This window comes from Eupeodes corollae, chromosome 3, assembly GCF_945859685.1.
Source record: "Eupeodes corollae chromosome 3, idEupCoro1.1, whole genome shotgun sequence".
In the NCBI taxonomy this organism is placed as follows: domain Eukaryota; kingdom Metazoa; phylum Arthropoda; class Insecta; order Diptera; family Syrphidae; genus Eupeodes; species Eupeodes corollae.
This window is the reverse complement of record NC_079149.1, coordinates 403,154-425,337: the sequence shown is the minus strand read 5'-3', so window position 1 is coordinate 425,337 and position 22,184 is coordinate 403,154. Positions and strand designations below refer to the sequence as shown.

At 32.4% G+C, this 22,184-nt stretch overlaps 1 long non-coding RNA gene across 2 annotated transcripts; it reads right to left on the bottom strand.

Annotated features, from left to right (window-relative positions):
- Positions 1-16,649: 16,649 nt before the first annotated feature.
- On the bottom strand, positions 16,650-21,488 carry LOC129951209 (uncharacterized). 2 transcript variants are annotated; one of them, XR_008782149.1, is made up of 5 exons: positions 21,382-21,488; positions 19,077-21,318; positions 18,943-19,023; positions 18,433-18,624; positions 16,650-18,269 (listed from the first exon to the last, which is right to left on the bottom strand). It is a non-coding gene; the product is annotated as an uncharacterized LOC129951209 (long non-coding RNA). The 2 variants fall into 2 exon arrangements; XR_008782148.1 differs by having other exon boundaries at positions 18,943-21,318.
- Positions 21,489-22,184: the final 696 nt, after the last annotated feature.

The following is a 22,184-nucleotide window of genomic DNA, read 5'->3' as shown; positions in this document are numbered from 1 at the left end:
ACGTGGAATGTTAGGTCCCTTAACCGACCACGTTCGACCGAAGAATTAGCGGAGGCCCTAGACTGCTATAAAGCAGACATCACCGCCATCCAGGAAATACGATGGGATGGGCCGGGCAAAAAGAGGATGAAAAACTGCAATATTTACTATGGTGAACGCTACCACGAAAACCAACAGCTCGTATTTGGATGCGGCTTTTTCTTTGGAGCCAGACTTAGGCAAGAATTCGAGCTATAGGTGCATCAACGAGCACCTCATAACCATACGCATCAAGGCTAAATTCGGCAACATTAGCCTGATATGCGCGCTTGCCCCCACAGAAGAGAAAAACGACAACACCAAAGATATGTTCCTCGAACTCTTAGACAAACATATGAGCAGTTTCCTAGCTACAATATTAAAATTGTCCTGGGTGATTTTAATGCCAAGCTAGGAAGGGAATATATCTTTGGTGGAATAATCGGGAACGGATTCAGGCTCATAGATTTTGCTGCGGGGCGAAACGTCATGGTAGCCAGTACGCATTTTCCACACCTCAACATCCACAAAGGAACTTGGACTTCTCCAGATCAATCTACTGCAACCAGATTGACCATATTGTAATCGACGCCAGACACGCTTCCACCATCATGGATGTACGAACTTTCCGAGGAGCTAACATTGACTCGGACCCCTACCTCGTTGTAGCCAAGGTAGCACTTCGGATTTCCAGACCCAAGGCAAAACAGGGATGTGCCGGAAGAAGGTACAACGACGAACGGCTATAATCGTCAATGAAAACAATAACTTCAAAATGATTTCATTCTGTCTAAATTTTGTTGTCTAAGTATCCAATCAGTTTTTTTTTATATAAAAAGCAAACAAAAATTAAGATATGCTACTGAAATTGGTAAACAATATTTTTAGACTAAAGACCTCGTTAACAAAAATAGATTTTGAAATTAAACTATTCTATCATTTTCAAAATATTGTTTATAATTTATAGTTAACCTTTTAGAAGAATTGAAAAACAAACAACTTTAAAAAAAAAAACATAAAAACAAAGAAGAAACTAATAAGAAATAATTCCGACTCAAGTATTAGGAGAACAAAGAAAGATATTGACTTCAAATTATTTATCTCACACAAAAAATTTGTTGTGAAAGTTTTAAGCAAGACAAATCGACAAACGGGATGAAAATTTATCTTTGTGGGCGGCATTCCTGCCTTTTTTTTATTGAACTTAGCACTATATCTGTAAGTTTTTTTTTCTCTTAAGAAATCAACTTTTCCAAATAAATGAATTCTCAATTTTTTTAAAATGTTAAAAAACATACTTGTTAAATCCCAAAACTTTTAAATATTTTCTTTTAAGAATATTTTTAAAGCAGCTCTCACAACTAACAAATTTGAAACAAGCCAATTTCAAGCGCTTAGGACTTAAAATTTATATAAACATTTTATTGCATGCTTAGGTAATTCTTAATCGTGGGAAAACTTTCAATTTCGAAATAAAATAATGGTAACAGTTTATATTCTAAATGTTAAAAAAGTTTAATGGCCGTTATTGAATTAAATTAGCTACAGCTTGTTGCCGTATAATAAAAAAAACTAAATACAATTTTTGCATGTGCTTGTATATGCCATAAATTTATTGCTCGAAGAAATAGGTACTTAGTTTAGACACTAAAACGACCAAAAGTCACACATTACCCAATGAACTAGAACCAATTTCGTGAACACCCAAAACAATCATTTACAAACAATCTTTAAACAAATCGCCAAGCCAGAAAAAAGAATACAGAAAAGCTTCAATTTATTTCTACAATAATTAAAGTAATTTATAGACAGTTAAACAAAATGGAATAATATTGTTCGAACTTATTTTTAATCGAGTTGTTTAAATAAATTTGTGATTAGATCCTTAAAAATTTTATTGCTTAACACAAAATTTTCTACATTATTATTTAACCAAAACTTATGCCTAAATAAATTATGGAAAGTAAATTCAGAAAGTGATCTCTCAGTTCTGTCGAACTCAGACAAGTTTCCATCGATGGATTGTTTTTAAACAAAAAATAATAAGAATTGAAATCAATCAATAAATAATTTTAAAAAAAATACTAGCAAGCCTTTGAAACTCCAATTTCAAATGTTTCTATACCCTAAAACATTCCCCACACAAGCATCACGAAATAAAAATAGTGATTAAAATCAGCTTGGATATTCTGGCCAAAAAAGGTTTCTCGTGAGTTTCCTGTTTGTGGACCTTTAATGCCTATCGAACATTTCACTACAATGCAGCTTTGCCATTATTTTGCGCAAGCTTGCACTCCGCACAGTCATGGCCGCCCACGGATAACACGAATTGTCATTTTCAATTCATTTGTCCTTTCGCTTTATATTTCTGTTATCATAATAGTCGTTTTTTAACTATGCACATAAGTTAAATAGTTCACTTTTGCAAAATAATATGAACTGTAACAAAGTCGTATGATCTGGCTCACGTATGTATAAAGTAATTCGTTTTTTATTTAATTGCAATTTATTATTAAAATATCGTTACCTTTCAATGATGAGTGGTGTATGAGCTTAAAACTAATAATTTCTTACATAAATTAAGACAATTTTAAGTGAATATTGAAGCACAACAAAGGTCACCCTGAACTACCAAAACTTTAAAATATACGTTCTTTTCTTTATTTGATTCAATGCAATTACGAAATTTTAATTAAATTAACTTGTAATTGCATTGTAATTAATTGCCTAAGTACTTTTCATAAATAACTCTTTCAACAGTTTTATATGGTCTATGTATTAAATCTAGATTATTTATCTTTGAGTTGAGTGTTAATTCTTTTTTCGAAGTTATAAGTTGACCTTAAACACTAACAATTATATCGCAATAGAAAATAAATGGGTCGTAAAAATGAATTAAATGATAAAGGTTGATAAATTATTTTTATTTTATCATTAATATGGAATAATAAGTGATATGGAAATAAACTTAGGTCAGTCTTAAATCAGGTGGGTACAATAATAACCTATTATAAATGTTTTATATAAGAATGAAAACTTAGTGCATTGTAAGCACTTCCAAGTTTTTCAAGTCTTGTTACTATAGGATTTTCATTTTTGGGGTTTCAGTATTTTATTGGTATAGTCAAAAAAGGAGCCGTTACTGCGCTTTTTAAAACAATTATTTAATCTTATCAAACAGAAAAGTATTATTTTTCTTAGTATAGACAATATTGAACCTATAGAATTATTTACTTTTTGAATTTCTTAAATGATTTACTTAACAAGAATAGGGCACATTTAAAGATCCTGCATTTGCATCCTCCTAAAATGACTTTACAAAATGTCTTAATGGTCAGCTTATATAAAATAGACATATTTTTGGGTTTGTGGATCACATCTGCATATAAAAGGCCTTATCTTTTAATCGATTTGCCTTCCTCGACATAAGCATTTCTTGGAGAATTTGATTTTACAGAGTGTTACAGTGTGTTACAAAATATGACCTAGTGACTAACGATTCTCAATCTTTCTTGTGTGCGAGTTATTTCAGGGATATCCAGACCTTAATTTTGTATACAGAAGCCCAATGGCTAATTTAAGAAAGCACTTTTCGTGAAAAGATTTACTTTTGGGGGATATGTCAATTCTTCGCAGTAGGCAGTAGCTGTGCAAAATTGAAGTTTAGAATTTGTAAAATATCAACTTCACTTAATGGTTATTGATGTACACTCAAGGTCAAGTCCTTATTTCCGCGTCTTCTAAAGCATAAATCATTATTTAACTTAACACGCAGCAAAAGAAATACTCTTATAGCTTGAACCTTTCTAAAGTCAAATACTTATCTCAATTCATTTGAAAAAGGATTGCGTAAGGAGTTCACTTAACTCCCACAATCTACATGAGTGTGTTTTTCTGAAAACCAAAATTGATATTATCTTTCTTAGACTTTTATTTTCCTGTTTTGTCAAATAACAAACCCTGAACTAAAAATTACACTCACCTTTCGCTTTTTCAGGTCTTTTGATTTATTTTACTACCACGCTACTTCCGTCATATGCAACTCTATTAAAGAAAAAAAATAAGCAACTAACATCTACTGCACTCCATATTGAAATATATGGCTTTGAATGTCCACCATCTCTCTGTAGGCTCGCAAGGCTTAGACTCAGGAGCAGCTCAATTATCAAAATAGCTCGCATAACTGAAACTCTTGAGCTGAGTTTGCAAATTTTTACCATACTCAACTCATATACCTAACATAACCTAAGGCACGTTCAATGAGCGTAAATAATGCTGCGGCTGCCGTCCGAATCCGAAGTATGCAAGTCGTAAGTGAGACAGTTGTCGGCCCACTGCGTAGTTTTAAAGTGACCCTTACTTAATGCTCCAGTCACTGAAGCCTTAAAGGTGCACTTAGAGCGGACTTATGCGGCATGCACTTTCTTTGTTATGTGTCCGCATATTCGAGCCCTTGTTAATTACTCACTTTGTCGGTGCAACTAGACTAGAAAACGTATTACGAAATGGTCGATTTAATTCCCTGGTAATAAGTGTTCCGTAACGTTTGACCGCCACCGCTACTGCACCATCATCATCGCCACCAGTAGGAGAAAATCACAATACAATGAACTATAGTGGGAGTCTAAGGAAAGTCTTTGTGATAAATTGCTTTGAATCTAAGAACAATACCAGCATGTTGTACATTTTGGTGCAGTTTTATTTTATGCAACTGCAGAAATTATTTTTTGACAGGCTTCTTTACTACTAATTTTGGGGTTTTTGCTTTTAATGTCTAATATTTCCATCAAGCTTGACAACTTAATTGAGACCCCAACAAGCAAGACTTTTGTCCTTTGTTATAATATATTTCGTGCTTCACATCATACAAATTGTAGAAATATATCTGATATTTCACTAGGGAATGTGCTTTTTACAAATTTCACGTTTCAAAGTCACTTGTAAGCCATGATCCGAACTCAAGTTTTTTAAGAATATATTTTTGTACATGTGATTAAAATATTTGTAATTATTTTTATAAAATAAATCCAAGAACTAAGATACCTACTTAAAAAGTTCGAATTCAATATTCATTTGATACCGTTCAGATAGGTTTCAAAACTTTACATCATCAATTGACATCAAGCAAGGTCAAATAATTTGATTTTGTAAACCGAGGTAGTTGGTAGCTGCTAAAAGTCCAGGCGTTGAGATACAACACAATACTAGGTAATGATCTGAATACAAAGTCTCACGCTCAATTGTTCCTTTATGGGTTTTTCAAAGCTAGATTTCCCTTTCAAAAAGCGATTTGCATAATTTTTTCCAATCGAAAAGTGAGAGTAATTTGCCAGCAGTTGTAATAATTATTCATAATAAAAATGACATGACAATAACAAAATAACTTAACAAAGTGGTCTGCAAAAAAATAATATCTCAAGACAATTGAAAGCCCACCCTGCCACCACACACCACCTTAAAGAGAGCCTCCTGGCGGCGCCTGGCTTGGTCCGCAAACAAACATCAGTTGGTCGTAATGCATTTATATGCAAACACAAAACGCTGCAATGTCAATCACCCATAAAATCTTTGACGGCAACAATCTTTCAAGTCGTGTTGCAAGGTATAACAAGCTAGGTGAGGCGGAGGCCCTTGAATAATGATACGTTTACGTTTATACGTTTACTCATATGAAGAACTCCGAGGAGCGTGCCGCCCGAGGAATCGTAAATTATTGGCATCACTTCGTGAAGCTGGCAGTTAGTTATGCGGTAGCTTTTTTATTCAGGTGCCTCCATAAGCAAACGGACCTGAACTTGAAAGCCTCTTCGTGCAGTCAACCTCGCAGCTCTTAGCAAGCCCAGAGTTCCAAACGAGAGACCGAAAAAAAAGAAATATGAAGAATTACAGGTGGAAAAGTTATTGTAATCGGGACGTCTGGTAGTATGCGAGTAGTTGCGGCTCGTGAATGCAGTAATTTACACAATCGTTATGGTGATGGCTGTGAATTTTCACCATGTGTTCGCAGTAAGTGGTACTTTAGATTGGATCTTGGTATTTTTGTTGCACATCATGGAATTTAAGACATGACACGTTTTTTGACGGTGAAATAGCTTTGATATGTGATTGCAAAGGTTGAGAGGAGAAAATCATGGGATCAATTTTGATAGAGGTAAATTCCATTTTTTTTGTAAAATCCATTTAATCATATATAAATGCACATGGTTTGATTTTTTGGTAGGTATGTTTTTCCTTAGAATTGACAAAAATAAAAATATTTAAACAAAAATATGTTATTTTCAATAAATGCATGACTGCATCGCATGAACTTGCTCTTATATGTTCCGGGGTTGTAATGGGACAAGTTAAGAAATAATATTACACGGTTATTGGAAAGTGTGAAAAATAAAATCACGAGTGGTGGGCGCAACAGTCCGTTGAAAACGAGGGCCTAGTGACTTACACCTCTCAACACTTCCTGAGTTCGAATACTGTTGTCAGTAATGGAGACGACCTACAGTTTTAAGCCGAATCCGAACGTCTAATTTGAGAAAGCACTTTTTCATGACCAGAATTACTCTTGAGAGAATTGTCAATTTCCCGTAAGAGGCCTGAAAAAAAGTTTAGATAGCAGAGGCAGGGATCGAACCCGAGACCTCTGGCATGACAGTCCAACGCACTTACCATTTATAGAGGGGTAATTTATAAAGATATTTAATAGAGGTATAAGTGTTTTTAAAAAAATAAAAAGTTATTGAAAACAACGGAAAAAATAAGCATATACTTTTTCGGAATCAAATTTTTCATCTTTTCCTAAGTTCTTAAATCCTTGCACTTGTCAACAAAATTAAGCTTTTTGTCTAATGCAAAAATTAGATTTGTTACAAATAAGTTCAAAGGATTCGCAATTCGAATTTAACCTCAAGTTTTGACCTTTAACCCATTAAGAATCTTAAAAAAATGGATAAGGATTATTTTACAATTAGGCATATTTTTTTTATATTGTGCGCTGCGCACACTAAAAAGGTTATGAATACCCTTATAATGATTAAGCACAGTGCGAGCAATTAGGAAAGGGGGATAGGATTAGAAAGGAGAAACCGATGGACATTGGTTTTGAATGTCTGCACATTCTAATGAGTGGAAAATATTGAGTCAGGTAAAGCATTCCACATTCACGTAGTGCGGCTAAAGAAAGAATCTCTGCACTTAACAGTACGTCCTAAATTGGGCTCAAGGGTATACTGATGGGCATTCCTAGCAATACGGTTATTACGGTGAAATTGTTTAAGGGGAGGAATGCAACTGGCTATTTGGCTAGAGCATAGTTTATAAAAATAACGATAAAACAATGACAGGCATGAAACCTTGCGGCGGTGTTCAAGAGAAGCAAATATCTCGGAGAGACTCCAGAAGGCTCACGTAAGTTATTGGGGCTCCAGCCCAAATATGAGAGTTATACTGGAGTTTAGGACGAATAAATGCTTTGTAAATTATAGCCAGAAGGGTTACAAATTTTCTTGCATCGCCGGAGAATACCTAAACACTTAGCAGCATTTTTGGCGATTTCAAATATGTGATCACTCCACAACAAGTGGTTTGTGATGCACATACCGAGGACTGTTAGTTTTTTAATCTCATCGATAGATAGATAGTGGCATTGGGGGAGGGTTCCGCTTTTGTGACAGTAGACAGCATTGAGTTTTCGAAGCATTAAATTCTACACTGTTTTTGAATCCCTATTCGCTGCTGTTGGTAGTCCACATCCGAAGAACAAGGATGAGAATCTATAAACGAATATGAAAAGCAGATACAAAAGATCATTTATGAATATAAGGAAGAGCGTCCGAGACAAAACGGAGCCATGCGCACACCAGCGTTTATTTTGCGGATAACAACAAATTGTTTGAATATTTCCAAGGAAGAAATATGTCTTCCAGACATAGTATACATCGTTTTCAATTTGTTTCTAGAGAGTCTCCTTAGTCATGAGTCTTCACTTGACTCTATAAAAAGTTTTTTTCTTATTTAAATAGTAAACTTATTTATATATTATTTTTTTGCTAGGAATTATTCTTGCTTTACTATTATCTTTAAGTTGAAAATTGTATCTATTTTATAAGTGAAAAGAAATAAAACTAAACTAAAAATAAAAAAAAAAAACAAAAATCTTCTTGTTAAAGAGAAAACAAAAAAAAACCGTACACAGCATTTATTAACAGAGGTATTCACATTTATACCATAGTTCCATAAATCAATATAATCATTTAAATATTCGAGTAGTACAAATATCTCGATACAACAACAATACAGCTCTCATTTGAATGTCGTTTTTTCCCCCTCATTATATTAAGTACTTCTGTTGGCTTTTTGCAATAAATAACACTTAACTTTATTGATTTCAGAAATTTTAATATCCTTGCAAAAACACTTGTGGAGATTTTGTTGCACCACAAGTCACATGTAAATTATCAAATTTGATTGTCAACAGCTGTCATACCAATAAAATGTGATAAAAATCAGATCAGACAATTTTCTTAAGCTAATTGGTGCAAATTACCAGCACTATCTATTTAGTATAGCTAAGAAACTTCTTATTTCAGAAACATGCGCAACAAACATGCATATCAGGCCACTTAACCTGGTAGCATAACCGTGAAATGATCTAAGTACAGGTATCGACCACAAAAATGTATCTAATCGATCGCACTTATGGGCTGTGCTAAGGCCTGTTATAATTCTCAGATACTTATTGCTTATTGGAAAAGAGAAACATGTTGCACTCCTTACGAATGTGCACTCAAAAACACTCTAAAGATAATAAAATTAGTCTACAAGTAGAGTAGGCATGGTCAGACCAATTCGCTTCTCGATCCCTGAGTTTTGTAAAATGATCTAGCTAACAAAAAACTCATTCATCCGATGTGAATGTGCTTAAGAATTTCGTGGTTTCGATGGTCGGTTATTATGACAGGACCGGAATCCGGGCTGGCCAACTGATTTCATCCGTTTAGAAGGTGACGAACCCGCACCAAAGACTACACGGACCATAAATTCGCTAATTCGAAATTTAATGAAAATAACCAACGTGTTTAGGCACAACCCCTCCGGAGAGAACCAATCAATCGTGATTGACTTTAAAAATTTGTCATTTCGACATACCACATCGGTCCGCACACCCGGTCCACCAGCACCAGATCGCTAGGCACCCACTGGGCTGTTTATTGCTTCTGTCGCTGTTCGTTCGTTTCTTGCTGCTCCAAATTCGAATCCGATTCCGAATCCAAATCCCAACGGAGTACACATTTGGAATATATAGCTTACATAAGTGAGAGCATTGGACGGATGCTGGTGCTGTAGCTGGAACTTCATGCAGAGGCATACAACTTGTAACACAAGAGCAAGTCGAATAATTTAGTTGTGCGGTTTCTTGGTCGAAATTAGTTTACTAGGCCACTCGGTAAAATGACCAACATTACGGCGAATCGACGGCCAGTAACAGTGGGACAATATGTAATTCACATCAGTCACCAAATTATTATTTTTATAGAGTGGTAGAGCAAGCGAAAAAAGACTGGTCACAATTGTAGAATAGAATGATGTATTGTGAAGTATTTAAATGCTATTTGAAAAATAATGTTGTAGAGCATTTTTAATTCTTGGTTGTGTTTATGATATCCTTAATAGTGTGTGGAAGATAGTTCCTAAGTCAGACGGAACTTATACAAAATTGACGTTCGGATGTTGAACATGTATATTGTATAGTGAGGATGAATCGATTGACAAGATCTTCTAGATGGAAGGGAAATTGATTTTGTCAAAACAGTTTTACGAAGTTTAAGGTAATTGTCAAAACAACATATGTATCTACATGCAGCAAGCAACATGCGTGTGTTTACTGGTGTAAGATACTGTTTTACCCATTAAGTACATAGGGCACCATAAACTTTACCAGTTATTCCACTTATATGGTTGTCCCATTTTAGAGAGCGGTTTGCACTGTCATTTTGTCAGCACACGCAACAAATACTTTTTAGGTCACAAGAAATTAGATTTGTTGTGATTGTTGTCTGCTGATTGTTCAAGGTAATATTTTATAAAAAAGTAAGTCGAATAATACTTGTTTTAATATATGTATAATATGTAATTGTGATTTTGTTCTAATAACTATCCATCATTTTAGAAATGGTTAAATAACAAATTTTTAAACGGAGTAGATCTTCAAATTGGAAACGATGGCAAGTTATTAAAATCCAAAGCTATAGCCTGTCAAAATATTGCTGCAACGTTTCAGTCAAGTGGCTTTGAATTGACGCCGAAACAAGTAAGGGACCGATGGAGCCGCTACAAGCAGGAGGCGCGGACCAATTTGAGTCAATTTAATCGATCTCGATCGAAATTTTCACTCTGGATTTTGTTTTATGATACCGCAGAATTTGATTGCGATGCAATATGGCTTGATGATTATGAAGACAAGTAGAATATTTTCTCGATATCATTTGCAATTGTTTTTAAAATATTTTTGTATTCCAAAGAAAACATACCACCCCATCAAATCCAGCAGAACCTGAATTGTATGGATAATTTATCTGCCAATGGACGAAATCTAACTGAATCATACCAAGAGTCATTAATAAATTGTTTTAACAAACTGAAGTAGTTTTTTATTTTGTGATAATTACATAGGTAGGTACTATTTTGAAATTAGTTTATAAGCACGGACTGAGCTTCATTTTCTTTTGTGATTTTCTTTGTAGCATTTTAAGAAGAATAAGTATTTATTTAGTTTTAAAACATGAACCAACGTTTGTACCTTTTTAAAAAAGTCTCAATTAAATAATTGTTACTAAAAGTTTGTTTGTTCTTATTTTTTTCTCAAAAGTTTGGAAAAATTTATTATTTCGAACTCTCAATAATTTTAATTTAAATATTGCATAATTTAATTTTAACCAAATATTTTTGTTTTGTTTATGTTTGCAAAATTTACTAATGTCAATTCAATGCTGTCTTTTTGACAGAGAATGTAGTAGATATTGTAATAGAAGGATAATTAGTAATAAACGTGTTTATTTTGGTTATTAGTATACACGCAAATTAACGCGCTGTTAAAATTTAACTCAACGATAGCTAAACGCGTGTTTAGCGATTTATTATTGGTAAGGCTCAACGTCTTTATTGATATTAGAAGTGCCTTGTTCAATGAGTCCAAAAAGACAAATGATAAATTGACAGGATGACAGAAACAGTTTTTGATCAAACCTGGAAGTTTATTCAAATGGATAGAGAATAATAGAGGACCTAATATCGACCCTTAAAGTCCTTTTAACATTTTAACTACGTGTTTTCTGTTAGTCAAATATGAGTTTACAAGCTTAGCGGAACTTGCAGCTTCAAAAAGTTGCATGTTCCTTGTCCAGCGCTTATATTTTTTCTTCAGTTAAGTTAAATTGAGTACGGTGGATTATTGATTGTCATATCAAGTTAGTTTAAGTACGTTGTATTAAATGTAAAATTAAGATACTTAAAAAAAGTCATTGTAATAACAACCGTTTGCATTTGCAGTATTCATGTACTACAATGTCCAATATTTTTTTTACAATATTGATACGTTTTATTTCAATGGATGTGTCATACTTTGTTTGAAACAAATCATTCTATTTATTGAAATGTTGGTTCAACAATATTTAAATTTATTTCCTATTTTACGAGCTTTTCAATCCCACTATAACCGATTGCCAGCAGTCATTATTAACGTGGTTTAATAGTAGTACGACGACGCGACGGCAGTGTTTTTAAACTATATAGAAAGGACTGTGCTAATCTGTTTCACTTTTATTTTCTTTGATGTCGGCTATTTGAATAAAGTGATAAGTGAGTTGGTTAGGTTATTTAAGACACGACATGCTGAACCAATGGAGAAAAGATTGAGGATTATTAATCATGCGCCAATTAAAAAGGTGCTGAGTGTTTTACCCAGACTGCGTTTTTTAGTGGTCTATAACATTGTGTAACTTCAATTTCGCTAATTAAACAAGTTGACCATACGTGATAGAAGGTAGGTGTGTAGGTAGAAGGTACCTTACCTACATACTTGTGTAATTTTCTTTTTACTTTATGCATGACAACATATACATATATTTTAAATCCTTTGAAGTTAGCTGGAAATAATTTAAAACGACGTTCAAATGGAGCTGAGACCTCTCATCTAAGGCAATGTTTTCAGGAAACGCATAGGTGGATGTAACGTATATTGGTAATCCTTTTTAAAACTCGCTTTTTTGTGTTGCAACATCAAGTTATTTAATATTCAAATCATATGCGTTATGGCGACATAATACGTAAAATTAAATTTTCTTTTATTGCTGACTATAAAAAATGGTGGTAAGGGCTATAGATTTTATATATTTCCTTTCCAAATGTTTTCTTGTTTAATTATGCGATACATCCTGTCCTCATCAAAAGTCATCAATTAAAATTCCCAAAATCATATATAGCTAGAGATAAACGAAAAAAAAAAAAACAAATTTAAAAACTGGTAGCCAATGCCGACATTTCAAATAGAGTGTGGAGATTGGCACTTCCAAAAGCGCAGAGCAATTACCACAACAGCAAATTCCATTGATTTGCAAGTTAGCGCATTTAATGCAAGATCTGTGTTATATTTGAACTATAACCATCTACGGTGGCATGCTGCCAGCTATTCCGACCAACAAATTTATTCTCACCGACCTGCACTTTGCAAAAGACTGCAACTGCAACACCAGGAAGGATAAAATACAACAATTTTTCGATAAAACATCCAATAAAATCTTGGCTGGGCGGCACTGGGAGATTTTATTTGTTGATAAAGCAGGAGTAATTTGTGTCTTCAAAATGTTTTTTTTTGCCTGGAATCTTCCAACTGAGCGTATGGTACAGTAGCAAGAAGATGGAAGATAAAGTCTGAACGAAAATAAGATTGTTTTTATTAGTTAGCTTTCGAGAATGCTGTTGAAAGCCTGAGAGTTTTTTAGCAAATTTTATGAGTCAGTAAAGTTTATTCGAGCACAACAAAACTCCCACAGGCTATGCACAAATATTGCGCACTTTCCGGATATGATTGAAAGCCAAAAGCCATCAAAATTTTGTAAGTAAAATAGTTGCAAGGTTTTGGCCAATTATCTTGATTCAATGTTTTTGTTTTACTGTTCGAATTCCAAGAGCAAGTCAGTAATAATTTTAGTGCCTAAGCTATATAGATTTAGTAGTGGATTCGGACAGAATGACATTCATTTTAATCTGATATAATAATGAATAAAATCACACAATCGGCCGCATGTACATGTTCAATGTTCAGATCAAGATCACGTATTACCCCCACTGCCCAGCTCCGCATAAGGGAAGAGTTTTTCCACAAATCTATAGATACAATGGAATAGATTTGAATCGATATCACTTAAATAAAAAGCCAAGCAGTGGTCTGTAATTATACTGTTTGCCTAGGTTTCGATGTTGAATGGGGATTTCTGCCATTGTTCTTTTATTTTTTTTATTGGGTGATTGAAGCTGTCATCTGAATCAACTTAAAGTACAGATCTGTTTTATGACCTTCAGCACATAAATCGAAATATGAATTAAGCCATACGCTTGACCACACCCGATGTGAATAAGTTGGTTGGCCGAAGGGAGTGCTCTATACCACAGAAATAAAAATTTAAACAACTTGTTTAGTAAATTCCTTTAAAATCGTGCTTTAAGATTTGATTTGGGTTTCTTTAAAGAGTAAATCAAAACCATGAGATTATAAAAAGGGTAATTTTAAATCCTTGAGTTTTTTTCTTTGAACATGGGTAACAAATAATAAGATAATTATATTTACTTGGGTGTTAATAAATTTGCTTTACAGATCTTGGACTCTGTACACGATACAATTATTATGCCAAGTAACAATCGAAAATATTTTGTGTGTCGCTTTTTTAACACATTTAGGAAAGATTTGAATCTATGACAAATTTGACATATATATAATCCTGTCCAATTTGGATTTGAGCAGGAAAATCAACTGAAGAAGCATTATTACAGTTTTGTGACCAAATAATGCTCAATTTAGATCAAAAAAGTGAGCAGCTGCAGGTTTATTAATATATATAACAAAGGCTTTTGATATGGTTAACTATAAAATCTTACTGCGGAAATTATAAAATGTTGAATTCCGTGGTTTTATATTAAAATGATTTAGATCTTATCTTGAAATTAGGTGTCAGAGAGTGAAGTTGGACCAATTTTATTCCTAGTGTACATAAACTCTCTGTTTACTCTTGATTTCAGAGGTAAACCAACTGCGTTAGTGGATGATGTTGGTTTTTCTTATGGCACTAATAGTGGGTTGGATTTAGTCTCAGACGTTGAGTTATTGAGAATATGGTTTTCGCTACATAATTTGGTTATTAGTTCGAAAACGAAGCTAATGTTGTTCAGCTTATCATCCTTCCAAAACTTTGAAGTTGATTTTCAGTACCATGCCCCAGATTGTCAAAAGTTCAAGCTTCCTAACTGTAACTTTTTAACCGGGACCAAGAAAAATCTTCCAGTGCGTCATTTGTATTGTTTTAAAGTGAATACATCCCTTTTTATGAAGTCTGGTATTCGTAATTTCCGTTCAATTTAAAATTATAGTTTACGTGGAAACTCTTCGAACATCTTTACCGCACCCACATTCCGTACAATTGCGTTCCGAAATTTGTATTCTATTTCATGGTTTCGGTTATTTAAGAAGCTTCCACTTTCTTTAAGACCAATTACTGCTCCTGGTATGTTGCAATTCATTTTAAACTTTTGGTTTTAGATTTTGATTATTCAAACATGGAATTAATTGTTTATTTGATTTTGTGTAACAAAGTAATTTTATTTTCCAATTGTAATTTAATAAAATCTTTTTTTCTGTGTATTCTCAAAAGGATTCCATTAAAACTTTTTCTAAACTTTAATGTTAAGTTTCACCCCACCTATTAATTTTAATTAAGTTTATTAATTGAAGTGGCATTTAACACTATTTTAATTTCTTTGTAAATTAAATACAAAATGTCACTATTTTATTTTCATTTTTTTTTTTGATTTTATTATATTTAAATTTACATTCTTTATTAAATTAATTGTAAATATTTACTTTAAGTGTATACGAAGTGAAATGAAATGAAATAAATAATAATAATCCTCTAAGAAAAAAAAATAATCATAAATTAAAACAGTGTAGCAATAAATAAATACTGACAAGCGTAAACGTGGTTAAACAACGATTGTGACCAAAAAAAGATGTGCTGTGAATGTAATCAAAATTAATTCAGTGACGAACACTCGCAAGAATTAAAATAACTTACGGGGCTCAACGAGTTGTGAGTCAAGGCACAGCTAGGTCAACCTGGCTACAAAAACAAAAACATTTCCAACAAAAACCCAACAAATCAACATGAGTTTAGGAAAGCTTGCGGCAGCAACTGGGGACCTTGAGATATACCAATTTAAAGGGATAATAAATATCCTTAGAGAAAAAATCGGTGACATTCGAGTACTAAAAGAAGTTGATACACACTAAATAAGGTATTTGGAGATTTAATTTGACGAAATGGAAAATCTCTATACCAAAAAATCTCACCAAATATAACAGTTTAGAAGTGTAAGATTTACACTACGAAATGCTAGAAGAGTATTTCGAAGAGCTTCTCAAACTAAAATTGTTTGAAGAATGAAGAGTTAAAAATAGCCACAAACCAAGAGAATCAAACATAGATGGTCTCAAAGTTAATCCGCAAACCATAAAGAAGCCTAACAAGTTTCAGACTATGGACCAGGATACCCTTGATCCCAGTACCAGAAGAAGTAATTTTTCTACACTTGACCAGATTGCATACTGATGAACCGTTTAAATATGATAAAAAGCAAATACACAATAATGTATTGCTAACGCCAAATACAATGGCTTCAGCGAGTATAAAATTGAAGATCAAAGAGATACGTACCGAAGAATCAACAGTTGACGAAAATGGTGTGTTCTCATCAAAGTGAAAAGTAATTGGAAATCTGGACAAGGCTGATTTATTTCCGTTTAAAGAATTTAAAGAACTAGTTGGTTTACGAAAACAAGTATCCTCTAGATTTTGTAATGTAATGAGAGTCAGCACACATATCAATAAATATCATTCTTAAAGACACGCACACCAGGCAGTCAGAAAACAAAGTCCACCGCAAATCTTGGTGTAATTTCCGACGTTTCAACAAATTCAACAAGTGACACAATTTCCAATAGATTGATACAAATATCTCTGCCATAATTTCGAAATGGAGGCTTTGGAAATACCGTCGCAAGGTATTTTTCTGTCAACGCAGACTATAGGTATGAAAGCATAACAATTTTAGGATACCAGGATTTCAAATCATAGGTTTTAACTAGAGAAGGAAGCGATCCTATTATAACACAAATTCACGACATTCCAGATGACAAAATATAGAACAATTGAGTCGAAATAAACATTCACAAGAATTGAGACGTGTCTTTTATTTCTTTACAAAATTGTTTTCATAATGAATTAACCTAGAGTGTTTGCATTTGCAAAGCGTTTTAAAGAATTTATGCCTAGCCTTAAGATAGTTTTAAGAGAATTAAATCAATACAAATTAAAAATCACAAAAGGATACGCACTTTATTTATTGAGATAATAGGTTATTATTATAAGATTTATCGATTATAAGCTAAAAACATTTTCGAATTTTATTGAAACTTCCACATTTAACATTTAATTGTATTTTTATCTTTAAAGCTATTTTCATCGTGTTGCTAAGAAGATAGATTTATAAATTTCTTAATTCTGAAGTGGAAGTACAGTTTCTTTGATTGAGATAAACTAAGCTACATATGTAAGCGACTTTAGTCTAGAACCTTTTTTTTTTAAGTATATTACAAAAATAGATGCCTACCTAAATACTGTCAAATAATTGAATAGAATACGTGTGGTATTGTTCCTTTTAGGTAAATAACATTAATTTTTCAATCCTTTGATTTTTTCCATCAAAAATCGGCATCTGATACATTTTTCACTTCTGTCAGAACATTACCTTTTTTATAACAATCTTCTGCATTTCCGCTTAAGGTATTCAATACAAAAAAGAAACATTCCACTTTTGCGATTTCAAAGTAATGTTGCCTATAAGATATCAAGGCTTTATTGGAAAAAGTGAAAGAATCCAAAGCATAAAAAGAACAATTTGTGTATAAAGCACTATTAGGCACAGAATATCAATGAAATTGTCAATTAAACATACATCGAAAGCGAAACGCAATTTTAATCACTTAACCGTCGCGGCATTAGATTGGAGCTTTACCATTCATTCATATCTCAAATCAATTCTGCAAAACACCAAATGTGTTTGGTCCAGTTAATATTTTAATGATCAATTGTTCAAGCTCAAGCATTTATATTTTCAGAAGAAACGAATATAGTTAATATGTAGAGCCAAACGTGATCCGATTGAATAAAACATCGTATGGCTTTATGGCCATTTGCAAAATTGATTGGAGATCATTAGTGCATTGCTTGGGATTTAGTTACACAATACAAAAGAGTAAAAGCTAAGCTTTTGTATTATATGGGCTAGGTTCACAGTGTGTCATTTTGTTTTGTATAAAGTTTAGATGATTGATTTGAATACTAAACTGCTCTATAATGTATGATGTAAAGGAAATAAAGTTAATTGACCAATCTTATTCATAACAATAAATAGTTATATGTATTTTTATGTGCAAAATGCAAGTGTGGAATTCGTGGGTGCTTTGGTTTAGTTACTAAGGTTTGCCGTATGAAGTAAATGTATTCATACTATTTAATTAAAAACAATCAGAAAGAGCTAAAGACTAAATATACAAAGCAAAAAACACATGGTAAATGTTCTCTTAGGTCTTAATATCTAGGATACACTGAGAGAAAATCAAAATACATTCTTTGGTATTAAACTATTAAATTATTGGTCTATATAAATAAATAATTGTATAAAAAAAACTAAAACAATAAATTAATATAATATAGCTTTACAGGACATCTGACGCCAGATTTATATTTTCAAATTTACGCGCCACAAGTTAAAGTAAGCTTGATTCAATTGCGATGATTTCTCGACGAATGTTTTCTTTTAGGTTCAGTAGAGTTTGGGGCTTGTTGCTCTTGTAGCCCCATACAAAAAATCCATTGGGGTAAAGTCGGGTTATCTCGGTCACAACGGGTTACTGAATTTTGAAAAACACACTAAGATAAATTCCAAAACTTCGTGTTAACAAAATTAAAAGTAAGAAAATCTTATAATTCTAAATTTTAATGATGTATGATATTTTAGAACAACAAATAAATAATCCTAATTTTTAAAATATGCGGTATCATCACAATGTCTATATCTTTGTCTTCTCATTACCTGTGGCATCAAGATTAGTGAGTGTGATTGTCATGTCAAAATTCTGTTTCACTTCGCAAAAAATTGGCAAATCCCTTAAGAGCAACCATTGTCATTAAAAGAGTTTCCTTAAATGAGCCGTTCAAATTCGGCAGACAGCAAAGTTAGAGAGTTGCAAGTCACATCGAACTTTTTAATTCTTTTTTGGCGAGCCTAAAATGTATAAATTGTTATACTAGATCCAATCATAAAAATAAACGATTTATTGAAAACAAAACCTATTTTGTACTTAAATCAACCATTTGAACTTTCAACTTAAATCAATAGAAATGAATCCCTATAATTTCGTTGTAAGTTGAATTTTAAGCACACAATTATAAATGAATCCCTATAATTTCGTTGTAAGTTGAATTTTAAGCACACAATTATTTTTTGAACAGTATACCTCTAAAAGTCGTAAGTATAAAAAGTCGTAAGTATAAAAATATCCAATAAAAAAAATAACAAGTTAATCAGATATTTTTTACTTACCAATTGTAAGCCTATGTCATTCAAGCCAGCAAATAAAACAAGACCTAAAGATATGTCAATTAACAGAGTTGAGTTGACAGGCTAAGAAATTGTAAAAAGAAATAACTGAAATATTGCTAGTCGGTAATGTATACTTTTTATTATTCAATAAAAACCTCAGCTTCACATGACCACATATAGGATAGTTTCTTTGACAACCCGGCTGTATTGAAGCTAAAAGGGATAATAGTGGATATAATTTGTTATAGCAAAATAAAAACAATAAATCAAGGACATGGTTTTGTCTATAGATACAATTTAAATACGTTTTATTCAACCAGGAAATGTCAATAATTACTTTGTATATACTTTCCTTTATGTTTTACATAATAGTTTTGCAAATTGAACGCTTACCAAATATAACAATGAAAAAATCGAAAGCATTTGTCAGATTCATTATTACAAACGTGCGTAACTTTAATAGCAAACAATAAAAACTAAAAGCTGCCTGCCAATTGCCACTTGCCACCATGAAACAGTAGTAGCTTTCCAGTTTTGATTAGCTTATTGGTAAAAAATACCAAGCAACAGAGTAAGGTTCCTACCTTACCTATACTCTACATCTGTCAGTTTTATTGCCCTCTCCAATTTTATTGTTGCTAACTGAATAATTTTAAAATAAAGATTAAGTGGGTATAATATGTTTTGTATTTTTGTATATTTTTTAGGAGCATAACAAAAAATTATCTTTATTCGTGTAAAAATTGCTTAACTTATTCGGTGTTCTGACATAACTTTCACTTTTTATTTATGCATTTCAAATTATCAAAGACAGTTTATATCATAAGGTATGGTAGGCGATTTAATAGTGAGGAAGGAAGTCAGAGAGCAGGGAATATAATTAAAAATAACAATAAAATTGATGATTGATTGGTCTATTTGTGTGGATTTTTCGCCGACAGCTAATTCTACCCTTATACCGGAAAAATACTAGGTATCTTACATTCTACAATTTTTAACATTCAAACAATGTTCTAAATCTAAATAAATCTTTTTTTCTTGAATACCACTTCCTTGATAAAGTATAATGCCTACTATTCAAACCACTTTATTTAATATGATCTATTAAAGCTTTCAAAAGGCATAAACAATGTATGTATATTATACACGAAATTTTACTTAACAGCCTTATCATTTATAATTAAGTACCTATACTTCTAAAAATTTTGTTTATTTTAATTTTTCTATTGAAAAACACCTGTGAATTGTTTGATTTTTGTTTGTATGAAATTATTATGCAGTAGGTAATTATAACCACTTTCAATAAGATAAGTAAAGTTACTCAAGCATAATATTCTTATAGAAGTTTTATCAAAATACTTCTATGCTCGAATTTGTGTTCTCCATTCATGGCCTATATCGTGTCATGTTCCACTCTTCAAACCAACCCAAGTTGGCTGTTTCTTTTTAATATTTAAACCAAATCGTGTTTTCAAATTTCGTGCTTCTGAGTGGTGCGCCTGCAAGTATAACCTTTCATAAATTCAACCTGCACGAAAAGTCACATAAACAGGATGACAAAAAATTGGACTTGCAGATTTTGTCTAACCATCCAGAATCGGATTGAATGAGACCTTGAAATACTCAAGATATTATGCTCAGAACGTATGTGGTGAGGTATATGAGTAGAGTCGGTAAATTATTTGCAAGTCAAAATCAAAAGTCCACATAGAAAAACCTTTTTCCTACAAGCGCACAACACTACCGGATCAATATAAATAATAAAAATAAAAATAAAAAAACCAAACACCTGGTTTTGCCGGAACATGAAGGAAATCTCAAAGATACCCAACTGCGCACTCCCTTCTTGCCGCATGCTTTGAGGCAGAAATATCTCAAGCCGAAGTCGAACAAGCATTAAGATCAATTTGAATAAAGCGATCGTGGTCAGCTGTAGTTGAATCTGAACTGAATGTCTTATATTCACACACAACCGGATTAATTGCACTATGTCTTGAGTTTATTGTTTTAATTTTGTTCAAAAGCCCAAACACAATCTTTTAATCTTTCCAAACAAATAATGTCGACAGACTTAATTATTTATTAAAGTGTGGTTATATTTTTGCCTGGCACTATACATACTACGAGTACGAGTATATCACCTCGCAAAGATCTCCCTTTAAGCTGGAATCGTGATTCGTCAAATTGATTGTAACATGAGAATGGGAATGTGTCCCGTGCTGAAAACAAAGCAACAGTCCTATAAGTTCTAACGCAATTCTAGGTCAAAGTTGTCTGATTGTGTGTTTCATTTTGCCTTTAACATGAAAACTTGCTCGGGAGAGCTTTAGAACAGAAGTATTTACTATTTGTGTCTGAATAAGTTATATTTTTGTTCTGAAAGATATAAATTAGACAAATAATTAAAAAGGTATCTCAAATTTCAAAAAAAAAACTCACCTTGTTGAAACTATTATACAATACTGTCATTAATTTATAAATAAATGTTAAATAAGATATATAGTCTTGTTTCACTACTCCAAAGCCTCAAATCGAAAGTTGTAGGCTTAAACCACAACATAGATAGTCCTTATAGCTAATGATACTTTAAAGTCAAATGTTGTCAATATTTTGAGTAAATAATTCGGTTCCTCTAATAAACAAATAGTTCATTAAGTTTTTACTTTCAACATGCAAATTAGTTTTAAATAGATAAATTGCAGGAATAAACAAAACAAAAAACTATGAAATACACATTACCTTAGCTGAATTTTACAATGTATCTTGCGCCAACCTTGGAAAAGACAAAATCTAGTTTTCTTAATTAACCAAAATGATTGCTTGTTATTAGCATCATGCAACTCAATACGGTCGTTAGTTTTCAACTTGAAGACATTGACTAGATCTTTAGTCTTCATTCACATATGTTTATTGCATTTATAAATTCACACATAATATTAACTTTACTTTTTTCCTTAATAAAGTAAAACCCAAATACTTGAATTATTATTTTAAAAAAAAAGTCATTAAACATTTAATAGTTATTAAAAGGCATAAGTCCTAATTTCCTATTTAACCTTAATCTGTATTAAAATGTGGTTGAGGCTATTAAACAATATTCGACTGCAAATAAAGTTCAGTATCAAAAATTTTAAAAATTGCATTTAAGCCAGATGTTGTTTATTATGGTAGCTTGATCAATTATAATTAATCAACAGCAAATAATTCCGAACAACAAAGTTAAAAAATTAATTGGGAACGAA